Genomic DNA, 21,032 nt, shown 5'->3' with positions numbered 1-21,032 from the left:
GGCAGAGGGGAGATGGTGCCGGCAGAGGGGAGATGGTGCCGGCAGAGGGGAGATGGTGCCGGCAGAGGGGAGATGGTGCCGGCAGAGGGGAGATGGTGCCGGCAGAGGGGAGATGGTGCAGGCGGAGGGGAGATGGTGCAGGCGGAGGGGAGATGGTGCAGGCGGATGGGAGATGGTGCAGGCGGAGGGGAGATGGTGCAGGCGGAGGGGAGATGGTGCAGGCAGAGGGGAGATGGCGCAGGCAGAGGGGGAGATGGCGCAGGCAGAGGGTGAGATGGCGCAGGCAGAGGGTGAGATGGCGCAGGCAGAGGGTGAGATGGCGCAGGCAGAGGGCAGATGTGCAGGCAGAGGGGAGATGTGCAGGCAGAGGGGAGATGGTGCAGGTTGAGGGTGAGATGGCGCAGGCGGAAGGGTGAGATAGTGCAGGCGGAAGGGTGAGATGGTGCAGGCAGAGGGGAGATGGTGCAGGCTGAGTGGGAGATGATGCAGGCAGAGGGGAGATGATGCAGGCAGAGGGGAGATGATGCAGGCAGAGGGGAGATGGTGCAGGCAAAGGGGGAGATGGTGCAGGCAATGGGGGAGATGATGCAGGCAAAGGGGAGATGGTGCAGGCTGAGTGGGAGATGGTGCAGGCAGAGGGAGAGATGGTGCAGGCAGAGGGAGAGATGGTGCAGGCAGAGGGGAGATGGTGCAGGCAGAGGGGAGATGGTGCAGGCAGAGGGGAGATGGTGCTGGCAGGGGGAGATGGCGCAGGCAGGGGGAGATGGCGCAGGCAGAGGGAGTTGGCGCAGGCAGAGGGAGTTGGCGCAGGCAGAGGGAGAGATGGCAGAGGGGGAGATGGCGCAGGCAAAGGGGGAGATGGTGCAGGCAAAGGGGGAGATGGTGCAGGCAAAGGGGGAGATGGTGCAGGCAAAGGGGAGATGGTGCAGGCGGAGGGGAGATGGTGCAGGCAGAGGGAGAGATGGTGCGGGCAGAGGGAGAGATGGTGCAGGCAGAGGGGAGATGGTGCAGGTTGAGGGTGAGATGGCGCAGGCAGAGGGGGAGATGGCGCAGGCAGAGGGGGAGATGGTGCAGGCGGAGGGGAGATGGTGCGGAAAAAGGGAGAGATGGTGCAGGCAGAGGGTGAGATGGTGCAGGCAGAGGGTGAGATGGTGCAGACAGAGGGTGAGATGGTGCAGGCAGAGGGTGAGATGGTGCAGGCAGAAGGTGAGATGGTGCAGGCAGAGGGTGAGATGGTGCAGGCAGAGGGTGAGATGGTGCAGGCAGAGGGTGAGATGGTGCAGGCAGAGGGGAGATGGTACGGACAAAGGGAGAGATGGTGCAGGCAGAGGGGAGATGGTGCAGGCAGAGGGTGAGATGGTGCAGGCAGAGGTTGAGATGGTCCATCCGGTAAGTTGTGAGGGGGTGACACCATGAGTTACCCGCACTGGGTGACACCAGCCCTAGTGACGCCACTGTCCTTAAACATATAGCACTTAAGGTTTTGAAATACACTGACTGCTGAAGCTAGACCAAATAGCAACCATGAATATTTGTAGCCCCAAAAGGATTAATAAAAGTCGTAAGTAACTGTGACATTACCTCTAAAGGTACTTGGTGATACACTGCTTCTGAACTTATATTACGAAGAAAACTTATCACCTCCCAATATTGACAATAGCTCTTGTATCGTAGGCAAAGGATGGCAATCTACTACAAAGTTTTTATTTAAAAAACTAAGATCGGGGGCATGGCCAAGATGGCGTCAGAGTAGCAGCGTTCCTTTGGAGGTCTGCTCGCTGTGGCCGGTAATCAGCATCTAACTGCGATCCTGGACAACCCACATAGCTGAGAGTGCCCTGTTTTCAGAGGAAGAAGCAGCATCTAAATACTGAGACCGACAGGCAGCTGCTGAGTCGGCTCCGCATTGGTGACACACTGGGCCTTTTTTCTGGCAGAAGAGACGTGGAGCAGGGTGAGGCAGACCCGTGAACCCCGCTAATAGACTAGTGCGCTCACTGGTTTAGCCACGGAGTGGAGCCCCCTTCAGAGACTGAGAGGGTTTTTTGTGCAGCTGCGAGTGCTCGGAGTCACCTGGGCTGGGCGGAGCAGAAAGAGACCTATTGACCAGCGGCTGATCGGGGAAGGGCTACTCCAACTGCAGCCTAGGAAAGGAGCCGCGCTGCAGCGCGACCAGTGAGAAGAAAGCAGCCCCGAGTAGCGCCATCCTGACTCCTCAACAAGGGAACGACGTAACAGAGGGCCACCGAGCCTGGGAGCGGCGTGGAAAAGGTGAAAGCCGCGAGGCAGACGCTGCTGCTGATAGAGGCCTGAGACGGCGACGGGCCCGGCTGGGCCCGATGCGAATGAAAGGCGGCAGCTGAGGACGGGGGGGAAGGAGAGGTTCCTGGTGACGCCCCAACCGTCACCAAGAACCAGATACTAGCACTACTGGCAGGTCGGCGGCGCTAGCTGCAGCAACCTGGGCGAGAAGAGCGTGCGGTGAAGACACCCCCTTCCCCACCCGGCAACCCCTCCTTTTTTGCGCAGGAGCGAGAAGCTGGCACCGGGCCTTGAGAGAACCCGCAGTTGGAAGAAGTGAGTGTGATTAATAAAGATCACAAGCGCATGTTGAACCATCCGCTGGCCTGAATTTGTGAATACCACCCTTGATCTCACTACACTGGAGCACTGCAAGCCAATTCAACACTAAGGGGTAAGGTCTAAGGTGAAGGCGACGACGCAGCGTCGACCGAACACCCTTTGAGACAAAAGGCGAAGTGGGTACCAACAATAAGCTAACACAAGGATTAATTCCAACTGGGCCTGCTTATTCCCCATGGGGCTGCGAACCTCGAGGAGGCTGAATTGAGCGGGGGCACTGCGGACAGAAGAGCGACTTGACCCTATAGCGATGACCGTGCACCATACAAAAAAAGATCAGATGATCAATGACCTCCTGCAGAAACCGGGCACCAAAAAGGCAGAACAGCAGGGGCCCCAGCCACAGGTAAATGATATGGATACCCTTGGAGAACAGTTGGAGGAGCCAATTACCAAGCTTTTTGGAGCAGCTGTGCGGGATGTAGGAGAGTAGGGTCTGCTTCCTATGGTCACCCCACTTTTTACTGTGATTCTCTGGTTTTTCGACTTTAGTGTGGCGGTGGGCCTGCTAATCAGACCCACAGCCCAGCTGTTCTCTCTAAATTGATACCATGTACTTTAGGTACATACCAGATTGGTTGCTGGGTCGCCCTTGTATAGTGTACCATAGGTACCCAGGTCATAGGTGCACCTTAGGACTACCAGGGGCTGCAGCATGTATTGTGCCACCCCTGGTTTGCCTTCCAAACTGACACCAGAGGTCTGTTCACACAGCCTGGGTAAGGTGATGTAATCACCCCTTACTTAGATATAGTATCCCTATATCTACCTTTACATAGTGACACATATACACCTATAAGTCACTCCTATGGTAGGCCTCGACAATCCTGGAGGCAGAGTGCTTGGTTTTATGGGAGAGGGTGCCCCAGCATGAGCTGAGCCCCTCTGCAACTTTCGGAACCATGTCCTTATAGCTGTTCTATGATATAGCCATACCATATACTCTATAAGTGCATTATAATCCTCGCGGTTAATGCTAACTTTGGTTTGGCTTTATCAAAACATGTCATGTAAGGTGTCAAACACTTTGGAATACTACCCCCCTCCCCCGCTAATCCTAGCGGCGGGGGTATTTTCCACCCTTCTAAAGGGAGAATACATGTAGTTACTGCTTTACCCGGTTAAAGTTAAACAGAGCCTCAGCATCACAAAATGGATGCTGCTGCCACAGACATGAGTCTGACCTCCTGCTGCTGGACAAAACTCAGGGAGGGGAGGCCTGGACAATAGGTTTCCTGTCCAGGGAGGTGCTGGCACCTCCCCAGACAGGGGTGTTGTGTATTGGGGCAGGGAGGGCTGCATTCAGTGAATGCTTCTAGACACTGCCTGGGGCACAAGAGGTGCTCCATGCATAGCCCAGTTCAAATTGGTTGCTTGGGCACACAGCCCCAGCTCTGGTGTGAAACTGGAGAAAGGGGTGTAACCACCCCCTTCTCAGGTCCACCCATAGGAGGGACCTAGCCAGGTAGTTCAGCCCCCATCCTTTGTATATTTACAGGAGCTGTGTCCCTAGGACTTTAGATTACCCTGAACGAATCTTTGAAAGACATATCCTGGACCTTCGACGTTCCATTCTGACTGGAAGACGGAAGATATCTCCCTTGTGGTCAAGGAGTGAGCACCCTGTTCAAACAGGCACCAACAGCAACCTTGCCGGTCTGCATTTTCGAGGCTCCCGCCGGATCCCGAAGAATCTGCGACACAGGAACTGGACTTCCAGATTTCTCTGACCCCGACGCACATCCACAGCAAAGCTGAGACCCGTGTCGGACACGAGAGACGTGGGACCAGAACTCCTGGACATCCTGCATTTTGCAAGCTGCACTCCTTGCTCGAGGTATCTTAAAGTTGTGCATTGTGGTGCTTGAAGCCCCAGACCGAGCACCATTTTCACCAAAGCCCAGGCCCCCACACTCCACGAGTGTTCCGTGGGCCCCACTTTTGCATTTGAGCTAGACGCGTCTTACCGGTTCCTAGTCTGTTAGCTAGTGAGCCCCCTGAAGACCCTTCTTTGAATTTAACTTGCTTTCCTGGTTGCTCCAGGCTTGCTCCAGCTTCCCTGAAAAGGAGAACCGCCACAGGCCTTGCTGGTCTGCAACAGAGCCAATCTCGACATCCTGCTTGGGTTGTGGTTGCCAAGGCTTGTTGGGTCCAATCCGGATACCGACACGGCAGTCATCTAGATCCATTGTGGGACAGCTCGAATCCAGCGCCTGGCCATCGTCGATGCCTCCTGGACCTCGTGGCTGAAGAGACATGTTTGACTACTTCACCTGAAATCACCCGACATCGCCTGGTTCCTTCCTGGTCACTGGCTAGTGACCCAGACTCTGTCCCTTCTGCTTTCAGGTTCTTCAGATCTTCGATCCACCCTTGGATCCACCCGGACACTTTTCATCTGGGCCCCTGCAGCACATCTTTGCAGCTCTCCATAGAAAACGATGACAAAACCTGACACGAAAAGACACCTATGCACCCGGCTTCCCTGGGTGAGGTAACACAAGTACCCGGGTGCTCCCGTGGGTCTTGCCTCTCGAAGTGTCCTAGTTTAAAAGGGTTCCATCCTAGTTGTGGCAGTGAGTAGTTATTGCGCATCGCGTGGGATGCCGCGCGATGCACGTACATGATGTTATCCTTTGAATGTATTGTTCTCGTGCGGTGTGTCCGTTCAGTGGAGGGCCTTTAACGTTTCCTCAGTCACCGTTGGGCTGTCTGCTGATCGGACGCATCGCACGTTGGGTAGAGCTGTACTTGGAATAAACTTATCTTGGAAAACCAGCTATTCATTGTGGAAATTCCTGCTTGCAACATTTGGTGACGAAGATGGGAGTCTCCAACCACACCCACGCAGGAGTTTTTCGAAATTTTACCACTTCCGTGCTTCGAGAAGACGTACCGGCCACTCCAATCTCTTTGCGTTTGATTTCTTTTCAAAGAGTATTCCGGTAGGATTGACAGTGTATTTTACATTTCCTCGGATAAGGTACGTTAAAATGAGTTATGAGGCGTGATTGGTCCATACTGAAGCCCTTTTATCTGGATATTTTGACTTCATTTTTCAATTGGCCATTGGAGTCTACTAGATGATTGAAGTCTGCTAGATGATTGGCCATTGAAGTCTGCTTGTGACTCGTTATTGCCAGTGATTGGATGTTGGATTGATATTTCCCCATTACCATTGGTCCCAGGATATTTGTTCAACCAACCAACTCAAATGGAGTTTTGGGATTCAACTTCGGCGTTACCGCAGCGACGCGCACGCTTTCTCTACCTGGGTGTGCGCCGCAGTGACCTTTGCCGAGGAGGATCTCTTCCGGATTTGAGTGTCACCAGCGCGCGCATGCTTTAATTTAATCGCTGTTAAAGATATTTCAGCGCGTCTCTACAGCGATGCGCACGCTTTAATTAAATGACTATTTTAGATGTTTTAAACATTTTGAATAGCACCTGCGCGTTCCTTCAGCGACACACACGCTTTAATTTGATTGCTGTTTAAGATATTACAGCGCGTGTCTACAGCGATATGCACGTTTTTCTTGCTGTTCTGTTTTTTTTTGTTTTCTTCAGCGACAGGCACGTTTGGGTCATTAGCATAAGAATATTTCAACATTTTTAACTATTACAATTTCATGCAGGCAGGCAAGCAGTCAGGCACTATCGTTTCTAGTACTGTGTTATTATTATTCTTATGTCACATTAGCGTCTGCATGTATATAGAAGTGGTTTTCATTATATTTAAACATAGAGTCTTAGTTTAATTTTTTGGATTATGGCTAATTTGCAATTACAACAAATTACCCAGCCACCACCTTTCTTAAATTAACCTGGGAGTCCTGAGATCATCTGGAAGGAGTGGTTTGCACTTTTTGAAAATCATCTCGAGGCCATAGATGCTGTTGCTTACTCACCTGAACGTAAATTTGCAATTTCATTTGGTTGTCTTGGCCAAGCTGCACAAAGAATTTTTAAAAGTGTTACCCCCATTCCTCCCCCTACTTCCCAATCTGGGGGATCAACGTTGGAATGTTTATCACGAAGCAGTTGCTCGCTTAAAGAAACAGTTCTCAGAAGAACCAAACATTATGTTGGAACGTCATGATTTTTATGCTAGAAAACAGAAAGAGGAGGAGAAAGTTGAAGAGTATATCTCTGCTCTTAGAGTTTTAGCAACAACATGTGATTTTGGCCCGTTATCCGATAACTATATCAGGGACCAGTTTGTTTTTAATTGTTCTTCTCGGAAGATCAAAGAACGGATTTTGGGATGCAAGAAACCTTCGTTGGATGAAGTAATTGATTTCTCTTTGAGTATTGAACTTTCTACCCTCACTAGCAAGGTGATGTCTGATTCTGCCAAGAGCTGAATTAACTTGGTCAATTCTGTAGATTGTTGCCAAGACAATCCTATCTGTTCAGTAAGTCTTAAAAACAAAAATGTGAAATTTACTCAAAAGAAGATATTGAATGTGTTGCTGTGATTGATGCGGTGTGTGAAATGAGTTCAGTTATATCTGAGTCGGATTGGAAATCTGCTAGTGAGAATGATTCGGTTATGCAAAAGGTAATTGATTATTCAACACGTTGCTGGACTGAGCCCAGGAGTTTAGAGGGTGAGTTGCGCAGATTTGCTCAAGTGTCTGAGGAACTCTGTTGAGAATGGAATAGCCCGCAGAGGAGACAAATGTATTCCTCCTTTCGAATTACGTACTGCAATCATTAACAAGGCTCATCAGGGACATTTAGGCGTTACCAAGACCGTCATGAGAATTAAGCTTCATTACTGGTGGCCCTCTATGGAGGAACAGGTTAGTAAGCTGATTGATTCTTGTCCTGAATGTCTTTTATCAGACAAGCATTGGCGAACGTTGAAAGCCCCTTTGCACCCAACTGAATTTCCCAATAAGGCTTGGGAGAAAGTTGGTATAGATTTTTCTGGGCCATATTCTGAGTTGGATCAAGAGAACAAGTATGTAATTTTATTAGTTGACTATTATTCGAAATGGATGTACCATGAGTTCGTTAAAACACTTGATTCTGATTCTACAATCGCTTTCCTAAGGAAAGTTTTTGATGTGGAAGGCGCCCCGAGTGTAATTGTTACTGATAACGGTACACATTTTACTTCTGATAAGATATGAACATTTTTAAAATATTTGGATATTAAACAGTTAAAAGTCGCTTCGTACTCTCCCTCATCCAATGGATTGGTGGAGAGAGGGAATAAAGTGATAAAGGAAGGTATCCAAACGGCATTAACATGCAAGCTTAACTTGGATGATTTTATTAGGGACAAAGTGTGGCATTATAACACAGCACCACACTGTACTACAGGCGTACCTCCATTTTCTTTGTTAAGGAGCAGGGAAGTCCATTCGAATTTGTTTCCCGTTTGGCTGCGAAATAAGTCTAGGGAAAAGAGTATTGACTTGGGTGCCATACGAAAGAAAGTGGAGGACAAACAAATTCAAATGAAGAACATTTTTGATAAGAAATCTAGTCCTATGAGTGTGGGGGGACTGGGTCTTAATAAAAAAAACCTGATAGAGTTAAGAAAGGGGAGTCAAAATTCTGTGTACCAATTCAAGTCCTTAAAGTCAGTAAAGGGGTTGCATTTGTTGATGGGAAGGGTTGGTGGAACAAACGTCATCTAGTAAAAGTTTCCCAACAACAAGTAGGAATCATGCAGAACAGGCGGGGTGAGTCTAATGAGGATTTAGATTGGAGTCATTGGCTGGATGCTCCTGTGAATCGCACTGGTCCTATTCCAGCTGTTGTGTCTCAGACTCATCCGAATGTTCATTCTAATGTGCAAAATGTTGCTATGTGTTCTTCTCGTGGCAGGAACATTAGCGTTCCCAAGAAATTTGATGGTTTTGTGAGATTTTAAGGAATATATGTATTTCATTGTTCAATTGTTGTTTGTTATTGTAAGGGGAAGGTGTTGTGGCAGTGAGTAGTTATTGCGCATCGCGTGGGGTGCCGCGCGATGCACGTACATGATGTTATCCTTTGAATGTATTGTTCTTGTGCGGTGTGTCCGCTCAGTGGAGGGCCTTTAACGTTTCCTCAGTCACCGTTGGGCTGTCTGCTGATCAGACGCATCGCGCGTTGGGTGGAGCTGTACTTGGAATAAACTTATCTTGGAAAACCAGCTATTCATTGTGGAAATTCCTTCTTGCAACACTAGTCCATCCCGAAGTGTCCTTAAATTGTATATTTGTAACTTTTACGAACTCCATATAAAGTCAATGGTAACCAGCGCCTGTGTTTAGACACTGCACACGGCTCCCATGGGCCTCCTACTTCCTAACCTTTGGTCGATTAGTGTAGCCCCAGCAATTCCACACCCCCTAGGCCTGCTTTGTAACTCTCTCGTGGTACTTATACCACTTTCTTAGTAAATGGTTTGTGAGGCCCCTAGGGCGTAATGTATACTGTGCAACTTATCGTATATGAACTGTGTGACTTGTATTGTATTTTGACCTCGGACCTCATAAAGAGTACAGAGGGGTTGTGTTTAGATTAAATACATATATATTTGATATATACCTTGTGTGGTATACTTTCATTTTCAAGGGATTATAATTGGTAAAACAACTTGCTTAACTCGCCTACTGAATTCTTAGCCTGAAGACTGCTGGTTCATGCTACCACTAGGATAGCTTTCTATAAGGTTGACTTTACAACCACCATCAATAAGGGTCGATTTGACTGGTGCAAGGTGCCCACTAGAACGAGTGGACATCATATGCCAGGCTAACTTCTCACATTGGTGTGCAGCGGTTGGGATAGGGGCTTGCAATTGTTTTACCAAATAATCTCGAGATATCATCTGAAAGATCATATCAAGGTACATATAAATCAAGTCTTATATATACATAAGTTCTACTGAACTTAGTAGTTGTAGGTGGTAAGGGCTTAGCACACCCAGACTACAACTCCTAGAGAGGGTCTAGTAGGAAAACAAGTAGTGTAGGTAGGTGCACACACCACACCTCACTAGCAATGTCCTTGGAAGCAGGCCCTAGTGGGCCTCTGCCAGAAGACAACCAAAGATTGCCTTTTAAGTATGACACATTCCCTTTTCAGGAACTGAGAAGCTTGTGTGTGGTTAGAAGACTGAGACAAGGACAGAGTCCAACCTTTAACCACCTTGTAGATATCTTAGTGGTTCATGATGTAGAGAATGCATCAGACCCAGGTAACCAAGGTAGTAGAGAGGGGGGCCATCCCTCAACAGAAGAGGATAATACTGGAGAGGATCCAGTGGTCTCTGATGATGAAGGGGATGCTGACCAGGATGAGGTTGATGAACCTGACCTGGGCAACACAGGACTACCTGGAGGTCAAGAGGGCCGTGGTAGGCCTCCCTCTAACCTTCCAAATAGGCCTAACAGTGGAAACTGAAGGCGCAGATCACTTTCCAGTGGTTCTGATCATTCTGATTCCTCAGTAGGGTCCAGTGCCTCTGCTCTGAGGAGGATGACTTCCCCTCAGAGGAGAGAGCACAAAGTTAGAATGAAAGAGGTCAAGCTGAGGATCAAGAGGCAAGAAGTTTCCCTTGCAAAAGAGACCCTAGCTCTTGAAAGAGAATAAATTGCTGGGGCTAGAGCCCACTGGTGGCAGCATAATTCCCAGAGATAGGGAAAGGGCTCATGGCCATAGAAACCTGAACAACATTGTCCATCCTTATCAGATTGGGGATGCCAGCCACAAATGGATAACTGCTTTGGAGAGGGCTTGCAAAGTACAGCAGGTACCCCAAAGTCAGTGGGCAGCAATCTTGTGGCTCTCCTTTGCAGGCAGAGGCAAGCTCCTCACTGTAAGAGAAGAGGATGCTGACAACTACTATGTCCTGAAGAGTGCTCTGATAGATGGGTTTTGCCTAACCACTGAGCAGTACAGGTTGCTGTTCAGAGATACCCAAAAGACACAGACTCAGGACTGGACTGATTTTGTAGATTGTGCTACTAAGGCTCTGGAAGGCTGGTTGCTGGGCAGTAAAGTAAGTGACTATACAGGATTGTATAACCTTATTATGAGAGAACAAATTCTTAACAACTATCAAAAACAGTTATTGCATCAGCACTTGGTTGACTCTGATCTGACCTCTCCCCAAGAAATTGGGAAAGAAGGCAGACAAATGGGTCAGAACCAAGGTGAAGCAGAAGGTACAGAACCAAGGTGGTGATCAGAAGAAGCAAGACCAAAAGGGTGGGGAGAAAGCAAAAGACCAGAAGTCTTCCCAAGGTCCCCAAAAAGCTTCTAATTGTGGGGGTTCCCAACAATCTAAAAAGAAAGACGGCCTAAAGAAACCATGGTGCAAGTTTTGTAAAGTAAATACTCACTGGACCAGTGATTGCACCAAGAAGGAGGCGGCTCCAGCCACAGTTGCCCCTAAGGTAACTGATCCCCCTAGTTCAGCTCCAAGTGGTGGTTCTCAACAGAAGGGTGTAGTAGGGTTAATCCTGGGAACTGAGATGGATTCTGGCCTAGTCAGAATACCAACTCAAGCTGTTTTGATCTGTGATGGGAACACAATTCTGTCCTCTACTGTGAGTCCCAATAACTTGGGCAAGTACAGACAAACCCCTTTAATTAACGACACAGTGGCTCAGCCCCGCAGGGACACGTGCTAGTGTCACAATGGTGACGCCTGGCTTTGTGGACCCTGGACAGATCATACTAGGTGAAAATTACCTAGTGACCAATGCTAGCAATGTCACTACCACTCACAGTATGGCAATTGTTAATTTCTCCTGGGGAGGGGTAACTGGCCTCAAAAAGGTTGTGGTTAGCTCAGACCTCCGTGTAGAATGTTTGCTTGGAAATGACCTGGAGACTTCACCTTGGGCTGAAGTGGAGTATAGGACCCATGAAGAAATGTTAGGGATATCAGCACATGCCGTTGCTGTGACTAGGTCACAGGTCAGAAATTGCAACACTGAACAGGCACTGGATTCTGGAACAATAGACCAGTTGCCTACCAGGAGGAGAAGCAGTAGGGTTAAGGCAGTGCCTTCCCCCTTGCCTCAGGAAGAGGATCAGCCTTCTGAGGAAGCGGATTGTGAGACCCAGGAGGAAACTGTCCTAGAAGAGCTTGAGCCTGATCAGGTTGAGTTTCTTGGGACGGGGGACCCTCCAGGGCAGATCTGAGGCAGGCACAGTTGGACTGCCCTTCTCTTGAACCCCTCAGACAGCAAGTTGCTGCTGAGTCTGCGGGGAATACTAGTGGGACCGATAAGACTTATTGGGATGAAGGGCTCCTGTAATCCAAGGCTAGAGACCCCAAGCCTGGTGCTACCAGGAGGTTGGTCATACCTTTGGCATTCAGGGGCTTCCTTCTCACACTAGCCCATGATATTCCCCTTGCAGGACATCTTGGCCAGAACAAGACTTGGGACAGGCTTGTCTCTCACTTTCACTGGCCTCATATGTCAGAGGATACCAAGGAGTTTTGTAGCTCCTGTGTCACCTGCCAAGCCAGTGGCAAATCAGGTGGCACCACAAAGGTCCCCCTTTTACCACTACCTGTGGTGGGGGTTCCCTTTGAACGTGTAGGGATTGACATTGTTGGACCAATGGATCCCCAAACAGCCTCTGGGCACAGATTTATTCTGGTGGTAGTGGATCATGCCACCAGATACCCAGAAGCCATTCCCCCAAGGACCACAACAGCACCTGTTGTGGCAAGAGCCCTCCTGGGAGTTTTCTCAAGAGTGGGCTTTCCGAAGGAGGTTGTCTCAGGCAGAGGTGCAAACGTTATATCTGGATATCTGACTGCAATGTGGAAGGAGTGTGGAGTGAACTACAAGTTCACCACACCCTATCATCCACAGTGCAATGGTCTAGTTGAGACATTAAACAAGACCTTAAAGGGCATGATTAAGGGTCTCCCTGAAAAGCTCAGGCGGAGATGGGACGTCATGCTGCCCTGCCTTTTGTTTGCTTACAGAGAGGTCCCACAGAAGGGGGTTGGCTACAGCCCTTTTGAACTTCTGTTTGGGCATCCTGTAAGAGGACCCCTTTGTCTGGTGAAGGAGGGATGGGAGTTACCTCTCAAACCTCCCAAACAAGACATTGTGGACTATGTACTTGGTCTCTGCTCCAGGATGGCCGAGTACATGAAAAAGGCATCCAAAAACCTTGAGGGTAGTCAGGAATTGCAAAAGGCCTGGCATGACCAAAAGGCTATGCTGACTGTTTACCAGCCAGAACAGAAAGTGTGGGTGTTGGAGCCTGTGGCCTCGGCAGCTTTCCAAGGCAAGTGGAGTGGACCCCACACTATTGTTGAACAGAAGGGAGAAGTCACCTATTTGGTTGACCTTGGACCTACCAGGAGCCCCCACAGGGTGCTTCATGTCAACAGACTGAAACCATATGTTGACAGGGCAGACATGGGCTTGCTCATGGCTACTGATGAGGGACAGGAGGAAGAGAGTGAACCTCTCCTAGACCTGTTCTCCCAGAACCCTGATGATGGTTCAGTTGATGCTGTAGCCTTGGCTGGCAGCCTCACTCACCAACAGCAGCAGGACTGCAGACAAGTTCTACAGTCCTACAGACATATGTTTTCACTGACTCCAAGTCAGACTACCTGGTGCACTCATGAAGTGGACACTGGGGACACTCTGCCTGTTAAAAGTAAGATTTACAGGCAACCTGATCATGTCAGGGACTGTATCATGACAGAGGTCCAAAGGATGTTGGATTTGGGAGTCATTGAGCCCTCAGAGAGCCCTTGGGCCAGTCCAGTAGTCCTGGTGCCTAAACCTCACACCCAAGATGGTAAGAGAGAGATGAGGTTTTGCATGGATTACAGAGGTCTCAATGCTCTCACTAGGACAGATGCCCATCCAATACCCAGGGCAGATGAACTCATTGGCAGATTGGCATCTGCCAAGTTTTGAGTACATTTAACCTGATAGCTGGCTACTGGAAGATCAGACTAGCTGATGATGCAAAGACAGCATTTTCAAACCCTGGTGGGCATTATCAGTTTGTGGTGATGCCCTTTTGTCTGAAAAATGCACCTGCCACATTCCAAAGGTTGGTGAACCAAGTCCTCTCAGGTCTGGATGACTACTGTGCAGCTTATCTAGATGATATTGCTGTCTTGAGCTCCACTTGGGAAGATCACCTGACCCAGCTGAAGAATGTTATGGAGGCCCTGCAAAAGGCAGGCCTAACTATCAAGGCTACCAAGTGCCAGATAGGGCAGAGTCAGGTTGTATACCTGGGCCACCTTGTAGGTGGAGGCCAGGTTCAACCATTGCAGAGCAAGATCCAGACCATAATGGACTGGACTGCTCCAACCACCCAGACTCAGCTCAGAGCTTTCTTGGGCCTGACTGGGTACTACAAGAAATTTGTCAAGGGGTATAGTTCCATAGTGACACCCCTTAATGACTTAACTTCCAAGAAAATGCCAAGAAAGTTCAGTGGACAATCAGCTGTCAAAAGGCATTTGATGACCTGAAGCAGGCCATGTGCACTGCACCAATTCTACAAAGTCCAGACTACTCCAAATAATTCATTTTTCAAACAGATGCTTCTGAGTTGGGGGTGGGTGCTGTGCTTTCACAACTGAATAAAGATGGTCAAGACCAGCCAGTAGCTTTTATTAGCAGAAGGCTGACCCCTAGAGAGAAACGTTGGTCAGCTATTGAGAGGGAGGCCTTTGCAGTGGTTTGGGCCCTGGAGAAGCTGAGGCCATACTTTGTTTGGTACTCACTTCAAGATTTAGACAGACCATAAGCCCCTCTTGTGGCTAAACCAGATTAAGGGTAAAATCCCAAACTGCTCAGGTGGTCCATTTCCCTACAGGGGATGGACTTTACAGTGGAGCATAGACCTGGGACTGACCATGCCAATGCAGATGGACTCTCCAGATATTTCCACTTAGAACATGAAGACTCAACTGGTCAAGGTTAGTTTAATGTCCCTGTGGTTTGGTGGGAGGGGGGTCTGCTTCCTATGGTCACCCCCACTTTTTGCTGTGATTCTCTGGTTGTTTGACTTTAGTGTGGCTGTGGGCCTGCTAATCAGACCCACAGCCCAGCTGTTCTCTCTCTATTGTCCAGGGGAGGCCTGGACAATAGGTTTCCTGTCCAGGGAGGTGCTGGCACCTACCCAGATAGGGGTTTGTATATTGGGGCAGGGAGGGCTGCATTAAGTGAATGCTTATAGACACTGCCTGGGGCACACAAGGTGCTCCATGCATAGCCCAGTTCAAACCGGTTGCTGGGGAACACAGCCCCAGCTCTGGCTCAAAACTGGATAAAGGGAAAGGGGTGTAACCACCCCCTTCTCAGGTCCACCCATAGGGGGGACCTAGCCAGGTAGTCCAGCCCCCATCCTCAGTACAAGTATAGGAGCTGTGTCCCTAGGACTTTAGATTACCTGGACGAATCTTTGAAAGACATATCCTGGACCTTAGATGTTCCATTCTGACTGGAAGATATCTCCCTTGTGGTCAAGGAGTGACCACCCTGTTCAAACAGGCACCAACAGCAACTTTCCCGGTCTGCATTTTCGAGGCTCCTGAAGAATCTGCGACACAGGAACTGGACTTCCGGACTTCTCGGACCCCGACCCACAACCACAGCAAAGCTGAGACCCGTGGCGGACACGAGAGATGTGGGACCGGAAGCACAAGTTACTACTTGTGTAACGATATATCCGTAAGAGACATTAGTTAGTGATAGATTCTTTACCTTGGAATATACCCAGGCGTTAGACTAGAACCAGAATTTTTTGCGTAGCAGTACCCTTGCGCATCGGTAGGCGTCGTCTGCGGCACCGCGTCAGTCGTCGGCGTCGTGGGCGCCGTGATGACGTCGTCGGAGTACTTAGACGCCGCCTCCGCGTGCTGACGTCAGTTCTTAGACACAGCTTTTCCGGCCAGAAGCGCCGAGCCATGTTAAAAACCAACACTGGTGTCATTGAAACTAGGGCCCTGAAAGGGGATGACCTTAACCCTAGATATCAGTTCGCAGAACGGGGAGGATCGGTGGGTCGGTAAGGAATCTATCACTAACTAATGTCCCTTACAGATATATCGTTACACAAGTAGTAACTTGTGCATCTGAAAGAGACACGTTGGTGATAGATTCCTTACCTTAGAATAGATACCCCAGCAATACCAACCCCGGTGGAGGGTCTGCGAACCAATAATCACACCAGAAAGTCCTGGAAGCCATCCCTCCGGACTTGACTGTCCAGGCAGTAGTGTCTTGCAAACGTGTGCAGCGAGGCCCACGTAGTTGCCTGGCAAATGTCCTGCAAGGGCACTCCCCGGCCCAGTTCAGTTGTAGTCGCCATGGCCCGGGTGGAATGAGCCCGCAATCCAACAGGGGGCTCCTTTTTAGCCAAGGAGTAACATGCCTGGATACACAAGATTATCCACCGAGAGATGGTCTGCTTGTGCACCGCTTTTCCCTTCTTAGCGCCCACGTAACCAACAAAGAGTTAGTCATCCACCCAGAACTGGCGTGTGCGATCCAAGTAGAATGAAAGCGCACGTTTTGGGTCCAGACGGTGGAGCCGCTATTCCTCTTTAGAGGGATGCGGTGGCGGAAAGAAGGTGGGCAAGGTGATAGACTGCCCGATATGGAAGGCCGTGACAACCTTGGGCAGGAAAGATGGCTTAGTACGCAACACAACCTTGTCCGGATGGACAGAAAGGAAAGGGGGTGTACATGAAAGAGCCTGGAGCTCACTCACTCTCCTGGCAGAGGTGATGGCAACCAGGAATGCAGTCTTCAAAGCAAGAAGAAGGAGAGGACAGTTGTGAAGTGGCTCAAAGGGAGCGCACATCAGAAACGTAAGAACCAGGTTCAAGTCCCACTGAGGCATCACAAACGGAACAGGAGGGAACATGTGTGTGATGGCCTTTAGAAAACGATTTACAATAGGGTTCTTGAACAAAGAAGGTTGATCAGGCAGCCTTAGGAAGGCTGAAAGGGCAGAAAGATAGCCCTTGATAGTGCCCAGAGCAGAGCCCTGCTGGGCAAGAGAAAGAAGGAAGAGAAGAACCTCAGAAAGAGGGGTAACAAGAGGATCCACAGCCTTTGCTGTGCACCATGCCACAAATCTGTTCCACCTGCAGGCGTATACCGACTTTGTGGTGGGACGCCTGGCTGCCAGAATGACATTACAGACTTCAGGAGGCAAGTCAAATGGCCTCCACTGTCGCCGCTCAATCTCCAAGCATGGAGGTGGAGACTGGACAGGTTCGGGTGGAGGACCGTCCCCTGCTGCTGCGACAGAAGGTCCTCCTGAAGAGGCAGACGAACCGGGGGATCGACTGACATACTGAGTAGCTCTGGATACCAGTACCTTCGTGCCCAGTCCGGAGCCACAAGGATGACTTGGGCCCGGTCGTGCTTGATCTTCTTCAGCACTCTGGGCAGAAGTGGTATAGGCGGAAAGGCGTACAATAGACGCAACTCCACTCGCGACGAAAAGCGTCTCCGAGCGAGTGCCGCCTTGAAAACTCCAACGCGCAGAACTGATGACATTGCGCGTTCTCTTCGGTGGCGAATAGATCTAACCAAGGCTCTCCCCACTGCTGAAAGAGGCCTTGCGCCACGTCCAAGTTCAGACGCCATTCGTGATCCATCATGCACCGACAGCTGAGTTTTTCCGCCCTGGCGTTCAGAGAACCTGCCAGGTGTTGAACCACCAGGGTCACGCCCTGATGTTCCAGCAACTGCCAGAGGCACAGAGCCTCCTGGCAAAGGAATGCCATCAGTGCTAGACGAATCGCCCGCAGCTCCAAAAGGTTGATATGGAGCCGGGACTCCGCCAGAGGCCTCTGATCTCCGCCTCTCCCATGTGGCCTCCCAAGCCCTGGAGGGACGCTTCCGTCACAACTACGTGCTCCGGTTGGGGAAGGGAGAGGGATCTGCCGCTGACCCAATCGCGGTCCCTGAGCCACCACTGCAGCTGTCTCGCAGTGCCCTCCGAGATCAGGACATGGTCGGATAGGTTGCCCTGATGCTGGGCCCACTGAAACTTCAGGTCCCACTGCAGAGCCCGCATCCCCCACCGGGCGTGATGCACCAGAAGGATGCAGGAGGCCTTCATCCCCAGAAGCCGCAGCGTTAACCTGACCGAGACTCGGGACAAAGGCTGAAAGAGAGGAATCAGAGCCTGAATGTCCCGAACCCGCTGTTCGGGAGGATAAACCCGAAACTGCGCCGAGTCGAGAACTGCTCCGATGAAGAGGAGCTTCTTAGAGGGGCACAGGTGTGACTTCGGCACATTGATGGAAAACCCCAGCAGGTGCAGGAGGTTTGCCGTCGTCTGGAGGTGGCTGACGACTGTTTGGGGCAAGCCCGCCTTTAACAACCAGGCGTCGAGGTAGGGGAAGACTGAAACCCCTAACCTGCGCAAATGAGCTGCGACCACCACCATCACCTTCGTGAACACCCGTGGGGCGCTGGTAAGGCCGAATGGGAGCACGGTAAACTGAAAGTGCTCGTGGCCTACCGTGAACCGCAGGTAACGCCGGTGGGCCTGCAGGACGGGGATGTGGAAATAAGCGTCCTGTAAGTCCAACGCTACCATCCAGTCTCCTGGGTCCAGGGCAGCTAAGACCTGAGCCAGTGTCAGCATTTTGAACTTCTCCTTCCGGAAGAAGCTGTTGACGTTCCGTAGATCCAAGATAGGGCGCCCTTCTTGGGTACCAGAAAGTAGTGGGAGTAGCAACCACACCCTACTTCTGGCCCAGGAACGCGCTCGATGGCCCTCTTGGCCAAGAGGGCCGTAACTTCCTCCTGCAGAAGTCGCAAATGATCCCCCGATACACGGTGGTTCTGCGGTGGCATGGCTGGAGGGGTCGCCTCGAAGGGGAGGGAGTAGCCCCTTCGGACGGTTTGCAGCACCCACCTGTCCGACGTGACAGTGCGCCAGTGGAGGAGGTGATGGCGAACCCTGCCCCCCACTGGCAACACATGGGCCTGAAAGCACGGACTAGGAGGGTTTTGAGGCGGATGCTGCGGGGGAAGGTGTGGACTGTCCTCGCCGTTGTCCCCGACCGCCACTACGGCGGTTTCCACGGCCGCCACCACGTTGGGTATTACCCTGCGGCGCGTGGCTGGCAGCACGTGTGGGAACACCCCTTCCTTGGCCACGAAAGCGGCGAAAAGCAGCCGTTTGCTGGCGCGGGCCGAGAACCCCAAGGACTTGGCCGTAGCCCTGGAGTCCTTAAAACGCTCAAGCGCATGGTCTGCCTTGTCGCCAAAAAGGTGACGGCCATCAAAAGGCATGTCCATGAGTGTATTCTGGACACCAGCCGAGAAGTTGGCAGACCTCAACCAGGCGTGGCGACGAATCGCCACCATCGTTGCCATCGCTCTACCTAGTGAGTCGGTGGTATCCAGTCCACACCAGATAGAATAACGTGCCGCATCTCGGCCTTCCACAAGGGCTTGGCCGAGTTTAGCCCGTACCTCCAACGGGCATTCTGGCAGCACGTCCGCGACCGTATCCCTCAGGGAGTGGGTGTAGCGGCCCAAGAGGCATGCGGTGTTGGAAGACCGCAGTCCCAGACTTAGGGAGGAGAATACCTTCTTGCCGTATTGCTCAAACCTCTTGGATTCCCGGTCAGGCGGAGCGGACGGGAATGCGGTCTGGGAATTGGAGGCCTGGATGACCAGGCCCTCAGGGGTGGGGTGGGGTGGGTGGACAGGAAACAAGGGTCGCCCGGGGCTGGGCGGTGGCGTCTGGCCACGTTACTATCTACAGGCTAACCTGTAGCGGGCCTGGACCAAGTGCCCACAAGAACGTCAATCAAGGCCTCATTAAACGGCAGCAGAGGCTCAGCCGAGCTTGACTGCGGTTTAAGGACCTCAGTGAGGAGGTTAGTCCTCACGGCCGCGACGGGGAGTTCAAGGCCCAAGGCCTTGGCCGCCCGCGTCAGCACCACACTGTAGGTAGCCCCCTCCTCCGTAGCCACGGTAAGAGGGGAGACAAAATCAGTGACTGGCGAAGTGTCCAGATCACTGGCATCCCCAAGTCCACCTGTCCAGTCCTCCTGGGACTGACACTCCCGTGTTAGAGGGTCCTCAGACCCCTCCCAATACTCCTCATTACCCATCTCCTGGTACTCCGGGGGATCAAATGATGGGGCCGGTTCATGGAAAGTGAACTCTCCGAATGGCGTCGAAAGCGGCGCCCAGCGGCGCCGTTCCGAGCCGGATTGAGGGAGGCATCGGGAACGGCGCCGCCCGAAGATGGCGCCGGGGGTGACACCTGAGAGACCAGCGCCGGGAAGGTCGTTAAGCCCACCGGCGACGACCCGGATCCAGTGGGGCCCTGCGGCGCAGGCCCGAAGGCGCCGGTGGCGTCGGGGCCAAAGCACCTGACGGCGTCGGGGCCAAAGCACCCGACGGCGTCAGGGCCGAAGCCCCCGACCCGCTAGGGCCCCCAGACGGGTTTGCTGGGCCCGAAGGCACCGCGGAGCCCGTCGGGGGGGAGTGAGGAACCTCATGGCCATGAGGAACCGCTCGATCTCCTCCGGCGTCGCGCGCGGCCCAGGGACCGGAGGGTATGGGGCCGGATGCGACGCCTGCGACGGAGCCGCGTGGGCAGTGCCACCTAAACCCCCGGCCGCGTCGGGGGGAGTCGGAAGAGCGATGACGTCTCTACGACTTCTTGTGCTTACCTGACGACTTCGACCCTGAGGAGTGATCTCGACTCCCGGAGCTCCGATTGCTCCGCTCCCGCGACCGGTCCCTAGACCTCCGTACGGACCGGGACCTCTCCTGGCGCGGGGCCGACTGCCAGAGTTCGAGTCGCTTGCGGGACCGCTCCCGCCTAGCTTTCGAAGTCAGGGCCCGGCAGTCGGAACAGGTCTTGTCGTCGTGGCGACGCCGAGACAGTGGAGACACCGACGGTGAGGGTCGGTGACCGACATCAGTCGGCCGCAGTCCTCACAGGGTTTAAAACCTGGCATCCCTATCGGCACCGTCCGGAGTCGAAGACTTGAAAAGAAACGATCAAAAAAGTTTAGAAAAAAAAGACTAAGGTACCACTTTTTCCGGATCTGCGCTGCTGGCGCGGAAAAAAGAAGAACTGACGTCAGCACGCGGAGGCGGCGTCTAAGTACTCCGACGACGTCATCACGGTGCCCACGACGCCGACGACGGACGCGGAGCCGCAGACGACGCCTACTGACGCGCAAGGGTACTGCTACGCAAAAATATCCGGATCCAGTCTGACGCCTGGGGATATTCTAAGGTAAGGAATCTATCACTAACGTGTCTCTTTCAGATCTCCTGGACATCCTGCATTTTGCAAGCTACACTCCTTTAACAAGGTATCTCGAAGTTGTGCTTTGGGGTGCTTGAAGCCCCAGCCCTGAGCACCATTTGCACCGAAGC

This window comes from Lissotriton helveticus, chromosome 11, assembly GCF_964261635.1.
Source record: "Lissotriton helveticus chromosome 11, aLisHel1.1, whole genome shotgun sequence".
Taxonomy (NCBI): domain Eukaryota; kingdom Metazoa; phylum Chordata; class Amphibia; order Caudata; family Salamandridae; genus Lissotriton; species Lissotriton helveticus.
Note: the sequence above shows the minus strand (reverse complement) of the source record.